The following is a 7,597-nucleotide window of genomic DNA, read 5'->3' on the forward strand; positions in this document are numbered from 1 at the left end:
GCTCAGCGGCCATGGCTCACGGGCCCAGCCACTCCGCGGCATGTGGGATCTCCCTGGACCGGGGCACGAACCCATGTCCCCTGCATCGGCAGGCGGACTCTCAACCACTGTGCCACCAGGGAAGCCCTGTGGGAAGATTTTTAATCACAGTTTCAATTTCAGTGCTTGTGATTGGTCTGTTCATATTTTCTATTTCTTCCTGATTCAGTCTTGGCAGGTTGTGCATTTCTAAGAATTTGTCCATTCTTCCAGGTTGTCCATTTTATTGGCATAGAGTTGCTTGTAATCTCTCATGATCTTTTGTATTTCTGCAGTGTCAGTTGTTACTTCTCCTTTTTCATTTCTAATTCTATTGATTTGAGTGTTCTCTCCGTTTTTCTTGATGAGTCTGGCTAATGGTTTATCAGTTTTGTTTATCTTCTCAAAGAACCAGCTTTCAGTTTTTTTTATCTTTGCTATCGTTTCCTTCGTTTCTTTTTCATTTATTTCTGATCTGATTTTTATGATTTCTTTTCCTTCTGCTAACTTTGGGGTTTTTATGTTCTTCTTTCTCTAATTGCTTTAGGTGCATGGTTAGGTTGTTTATTCGAGATGTTTCCTGTTTCTTAAGGTGGGCTTGTATTGCTATAAACTTCCCTCTTAGAACTGCTTTTGCTGCATCCCATAGGCTTTTGTTGCATCCCATAGGTTTTGGGTCGTCGTGTCTCCATTGTCATTTGTTTCTAGGTATTTTTTTAAAATTTGCTCTTTGATTTCTTCAGTGATCACTTCGTTATTAAGTAGTGTATTGTTTAGCCTCCATGTGGCTGTATTTTTTACAGATCTTTTCCTGTAATTTATATCTAGTCTCATAGCATTGTGGTCGGAAAAGATACTTGATAAAATTTCAATTTTCTTAAATTTACCAAGGCTTGATTTGTGACCCAAGATATGATCTATCCTGGAGAATGTTCCATGAGCACTTGAGAAAAATGTGTATTCTGTTGTTTTTGGATGGAGTGTCCTTTAAATATCAATTAAGTCCATCTTGTTTAATGTATCATTTAAAGCTTGTGTGTCCTTATTTATTTTCATTTTGGATGATCTGTCCATTGGTAAAAGTGGGGTGTTAATGTCCCCTACTATGAATGTGTTACTGTCGATTTCCCCTTTTATGGCTGTTAGTATTTGCCTTATGTATTGAGGTGCTCCTATGTTGGGTGCATAAATATTTACAATTGTTATATGTTCTTCTTGGATTGATCCCTTGATCATTATGTAGTGTCCTTCTTTGTCTCTTCTAATAGTCTTTATTTTAAAGTCTATTTTTTCTGATATGACAATTGCTACTCTAGCTTTCTTTTGGTTTCCCTCTGCATGAAATATCTTTTTCCATCCCCTTACTTTCAGTCTGTATGTGTCCCTAGGTCTGAAGTGGGTCTCTTGTAGCCAGCAAATATATGGGTCTTGTTTTTGTATCCATTCAGCCAATCTGTGTCTTTTGATGGGAGCATTTAGTCCATTTACATTTAAGGTAATTATCGATATGTATGTTTGTATTCCCATTTTCTAAATTGTTTTGGGTTCATTATTGTAGGTCTTTTCCTTCTCTTGTGTTTCTTGCCTAGAGAAGATCCTTTAGCATTTGTTGTAACGCTGGTTTGGTGGTGCTGAACTCTCTCAGCTTTTGCTTGTCTGTAAAGGTTTTAATTTCTCCATCAAATCTGAATGAGATCCTTCTGGGTAGAGTAGTCTTGGCTGCAGGTTTTTCTCCTTCATCACTTTCAGTATGTCCTGCCACTCCCTTCTGGCTTGTAGGGTTTCTGCTGAGAGATCAGCTGTTAACCTTATGGGGATTCCCTTATGTGTTATTTGTTGTTTTTCCCTTGCTGCTTTTAATATGCTTTCTTTGTATTTAATTTTTGACAGTTTGATTAATATGTGTCTTGGCGTATTTCTCCTTGGATTTATCCTGTATGGGACTCTCTGTGCTTCCTGGACTTGATTAACTATTTCCTTTCCATATTAGGGAAGTTTTCAACTATAATCTCTTCAAATATTTTCTCAGTCCCTTTCTTTTTCTCTTCTTCTTCTGGAACCCCTATAATTCGAATGTTGGTGCGTTTAATGTTGTCCCAGAGGTCTCTGAGACTGTCCTCAGTTCTTTTCATTCTTTTTTCTTTATTCTGCTCTGCAGTAGTTATTTCCACTATTTTATCTTCCAGGTCACTTATCCGTTCTTCTGCCTCAGTTATTCTGCTATCGATCCCATCTAGAGTACTTTTAATTTCATTTATTGTGTTGTTCATCGTTGCTTGTTTCATCTTTATTTCTTCTAGGTCCTTGTTAAATGTTTCTTGCATTTTGTCCATTCTATTTCCAAGATTTCGGATCATCCTTACTGTCATTATTCTGAATTCTTTTTCAGGTAGACTGGCTATTTCCTCTTCATTTGTTAGGTCTGGTGCATTTTTATCTTGCTCCTTTATCTGCTGTGTGTTTTTCTGTCTTCTCATTTTGCTTATCTTACTGTGTTTGGGGTCTTCTTTTTGCAGACTGCAGATTCGTAGTTCCCGCTGTTTTTGATGTCTGTCTCCAGTGGCTAAGGTTGGTTCAGTGGGTTGTGTAGGCTTCCTGGTGGAGGGGACTAGTGCCTGTGTTGTGGTGGATGAGGCTGGATCTTGTCTCTCTAGTGGGCAGGTTCACGTCTGGTGGTGTGTTTTGGGGTGTCTGTGGCCTTATTATGATTTTAGGCAGCCTCTCTGCTAATGGTGGGGTTGTGTTCCTGTTTTGCTAGTTGTTTGGCATAGGTTGTCCAGCACTGTGGCTTGCTGGTCGTTAGTGAAGCTGGGTGCTGGTGTTAAGATGGAGGTCTCTGGGAGATTTTCGCCGTTTGATATTATGTGGAGCTGGGAGGTCTCTTGTGGACCAGTGTCCTGAAGTTGGCTCTCCTACCTCAGAGGCAGAGCCCTGACTCCTGGCTGGAGCACCAAGAGCCTTTCATCCACACGGCTCAGAATAAAAGGGAGAAAAAGTAGAGGGAATTAGTAGAAGTATGAGGAAAGAAAGAAGGAAAGGAGGGAAGGAAGGAAGGAAGGAAGGAAGGAAGAAAGAAGCAAAGAAGGAAAGAAGGCAAGAAGGAAAGAAAGGAGGGAGGGAGGGAGGGTGGAAGGAAGGAAGGAGGGAAAGAAGGAAAAAAGAAAGAAAGAAGATACAGTAAAAATAAAATGAAGTATAATAAAGTTATTGAATTAAAAAATTCTTATTTAGGGAAAAAAAAGGGACGGATAGAACCTTAGGACAAATGTTGGAAGCAAAGCTATACAGACAAAATCTTACACAGAAGCATACACATACACCCTCACTAAAAGAGGTAAAGGGGGAAAAATCATAAATCTTGCTGTCAGAGACCACCTCCTCAATTTCGGATGATTCGTTGTCTAAAGGAGGGAAGGAAGGAAGGAAAGAAAGAAAGAAAGAAAGAACGAAGGTAAAGTATAATAACGTTATTAAAATTAAAATTGATTATTAAGAAAAAAATTTTAAAAAAAACCATGGACGGATAGAACCCTAGGACAAATGGTGGAAGCAAGACTATACAGACAAGGTCTCACACAGAAGCATACACATACACATTCACAAAAAGAGGAATAGGGAAAAAAATCATAGATCTTGCTCCTAAAGTCCACTTCCTTAATTTGGGATGATTGGTTGTCTATTCATGTATTCCACAGATGCAGGGTATATCAAGTTGATTGTGGAGCTTTAATCCGCTGCTTCTGAGGCTGCTGGGAGAGATTTCCCTTTCTTTTCTTTGTTCTCACAGCTCACAGGGGCTCAGCTTTGGATTTGGCCCTGCCCCTGCATGTAGGTCGCTGGAGGGCGTCTATTTTTCGCTCAGACAGGACGGGGTTAAAGGAGCAGCTGATTCAGGGGCTCTGGCGCACTGAGGCCAGCGGGGAGGGAGGGGCACGGAGTGCGGGGCGGGTCAGCGGCGGCAAAGTCCGGCGTGACTTTGCACCAGCCTGAGGCCCGCCGTGCCTTCTCCCGGGGAAGTTGTCCCTGGATCCCGGGAACCTGGCAGTGGTGGGCTGCACAGGCTCCGCGGAAGAGGGGTGTGGAGAGTGACTTGTGCTCGCACACAAGGCCCCTTGGTGGCGGCAGCAGCAGCCTTAGCGTCTCCCGCCCGTCTCTGGGGTCCGCACTTTTAGCCGCCGCTCGCGCCCATCTCTGGTGTCCGCGCTTTTAGCCGCGGCTCGCGCCCGTCTCTGGGGTTCGCGCTTTTAGCCGCGGCTCGCGCCCGTCTCTGGAGCTCCTTTAAGCAGCGTTCTTAAACCCCTCTCCTCACGCCCCAGGCAACAAAGAGGGAAGGAAAAGTCTCTTGCTTCTTCGGCAGGTGCAGACTTTTCCCCGGACTCCCTCCCGGCTAGCCGTGGTGCACTAACCCCTTCAGGCTATGTTCAAGCCGCCATCCCCAGTCCTCTCCCTGCGCTCCGTCGGAAACCGAAACCCAAGCCTCAGAGCCTCAGCTTGCAGCCCCGCCCGCCCCGGCGGGTGAGCAGACAAGCCCCTCGGGCTGGTGAGTGCCGGTCGGCACCGATCCTCTGTGCGGGAATCTCCCCGCTTTGCCCTCCGCACCCGTTGCTGTGCACTCCTCCGCGGCTTCGAAGCTCCCCCCTCCGCCTCCCGCAGGGGCTTCCTAGTGTGTGGAAACTTTTCCTCCTTCACAGCTCCCTCCCACTGGTGCAGGTGCCGTCCCTATTCTTTTGTCTCTGTTTTTTCTTTTGCCCTACCCAGGTACGTGGAGAGTTTCTTGCCTTTTGGGAGGTCTGAGGTCTTCTGCCAGCGTTCAGTAGGTGTTCTGTAGGAGTTGTTCCACGTATAGATGTATTTCTGTTGTATATGTGGGGAGGAAGGTGATCTCCGTGTCTTACTCTTCCGCCATCTTCCCCTCGTCCCCCAGTGAGTTTTGCAACCTACAAGTTTTGATAGATACAATTTTCGTTGTAATTTAGCTATAAGAATTTTTACATTTCCATTATGAGCTTTTAATCCTCTATATTTTATCTTCGATTTGTTTCATAAACTTAAGCTCTTTTCTTCATCTTCCTCCCCCTTTTTTTGGAGTTTTTCTGTATTTCCTTTCTAAGTTCTCACACTGATGATTAGCTCAATAAATTTCAGTCTCTATTTCTATTGTAAGCATTCATGGCTATCTATTCCCTCTAAATACAACATCTCCAGTTTTCCACAAATTCAGTTCAGGAATTCCTCATGTTGCAAACTCTTGCCATGTGAATTCTTGTTATGTGAATGCAAAAAGCAAATACATTCAATAAATATTTTTAAAAGACAGATTTGGAGATCTTTAGAATGTGGCTTGTATCTCTTAAGGTTCTTTCAGTTCCAAAAAGACAAGAAACTCAAGAGCAATCTATTTAATAAAAAGGTAATTTAAAAAACCAGAGATATGGGTATTTTAAGAGTGTTTTCAGGATTGGCTTAATGAAGGCTCTGGCCTCTTTATGTTTCTTGGCTGTGGTTCTTCTTTGTTATCTACAACTTTAAACGCACTTTCCCTAGGAAGGTCATTATAGTAACTTCAATCCAGAAATTAAAGAGCTGATTGGTAGCATCTTGGGTACAAACATGAGGATGAAAACCACAAAATAAGAAAATCCAAACAGAAAGCAGCCTAAGTACCTGACTGCATCACAAGGCTGCCAGAGACTTGTGCTTGTTGGTGCATAAAAAGAAACAAAAACAAACTATAGAAATGATTCCTGAAACCTACCATGTAAAAATATATAAACAATAAGGACCTACTGTATAGCACAGGGAACTGTATTCGATATCTTATAATAACCTATAATGGAAAAGAATCTGAAAAAGAATATGTATATAACTGAATCACTTTGCTGTACATCTGAAACTAACACAACATTGTAAATCAATTATACTTCAATAAATAAACATTAAAATAAAAAGAAACAACTCAGTTTTTAAAAGCTACTATATGTAAAGTTTCCCATTACTTGTTGCCAAACACAGTCCTAACTCAAAGCAGTTGAAAAGCACATAATCCATGACTGACTCAAATTGTCTCAATCTGTACTCAGTGGATAGAGCTGTCACCACCTCAGTGCTCCCCAGGAGGTGGAATTGGCTTGGAGCTTTTGGAACAAAAGCTTTAATCAAAGTTTTAATCAAACCATACGAGGTGGATGCTGTAGATATTTTATTTTTAGGACTTTCAGGAGGTCAGATCTTTTTCCTGAAATCAGGTTGCTGCCTAGGAAAGGAAAGCAGGTGTTTGGGAATGTAATTAATGCATGAAGTTTAGAATTTCCTCCCTGAAGGAGTGGCTGTATCCCACGGAGTCATGTATGAAGAGTATAAATGAGATTGGGGAGAGTCAATGAATGATTCTGTTTGGCTGGCCCCTAGGTCATTTCATTATGGTCCATAAGACACAGAGAAAGATAGCCTAAAGAAAATTCAGGGTGGCTACAGCTTACAAAATTTCCTGCTCCATGTCTAATTAATGACTCTGCAGTTCATATAAATGAGAGATTTTACATTGACCACACAGCTGTAATTGAATATTTCACCGTCTTTTCTGTGCAAAAATGGCTATGTTCATCCTGTCGAGTGGAATAAGATGATTACCCTCACTCTTGTTGCATAATAGTTATCCCATCAACAAAACATGGTTTCACATCTTTCAAGGGGAGCTAAAGTACTAACATTTATTTCAAAATAAAAGGGAGGCACTTACAAAGCCTTTCTGTATAAAATCCTTTAAGCCATTTAAATAATAAAAGTAGCATTTCTAAATTTACCTTTTGATAAGTTATAGTTAACATAAGGCTAAGACAAGTAAGTGGTAGCTTTGTTAAAAGGAGAAGAAATTTTGAACCAGAAATCTCTCCCTCTTCCTGCTCACACTGATTGTGCAAATGGCTGCAACTTTTTCCCTCTTCCAGTGTTCATGCCCTTTACAAGGTGACGTTATCACTTCTCCCATCAAGGTTGGAATCTAGAGCCCACTTATGGCAGTTTTAATATATAGCCCCACTATTCTCCCTTTTCCTTGAATCTGGTTGGTAAGGGTTTGACAAAAGGGATATGGCAGAAGTGATGCTATATCAGTTTCTGGGCTAAGCCTTAAGAAACTAGCAGCTTCCACAAAGATGTCTGCTCTCACCACTTCTATTCAGCATTTTGCTGGAGCCAAGGAAATTAGACAAGAAAAGAAATACAAAGTATCCAGATTTGAAAATAAGTACTGAACAATTGAAACGAAATTAATAAAACAATTGCATTTACAATAGCATCGAAAAGAATAAAATACTTAAATAGAAGAAGTGGAAGCTTTGTACACTGAAAACCATAAAGCCTTCTAGAAAGAGCTTAAAGAATATCTAAATAAACAGAAAGACATTCAGTGTTCATGGATCAGAAGACTTAATATTGTTAAGATGGCAGTACTCCCCAGATCTACAGAGTCAACAAAATTCCAGCTGACTTTTTTTTTTCATAATTCAACAGACTGATCCTAAAACTTATATGAAAATTCAAGGATTCAGAATTGCCAAAACAATTTTGAAAAAAAAAA

The sequence above is a fragment of the Orcinus orca genome, chromosome 10 (assembly GCF_937001465.1).
Source record: "Orcinus orca chromosome 10, mOrcOrc1.1, whole genome shotgun sequence".
Classification (NCBI taxonomy): Eukaryota; Metazoa; Chordata; class Mammalia; order Artiodactyla; family Delphinidae; genus Orcinus; species Orcinus orca.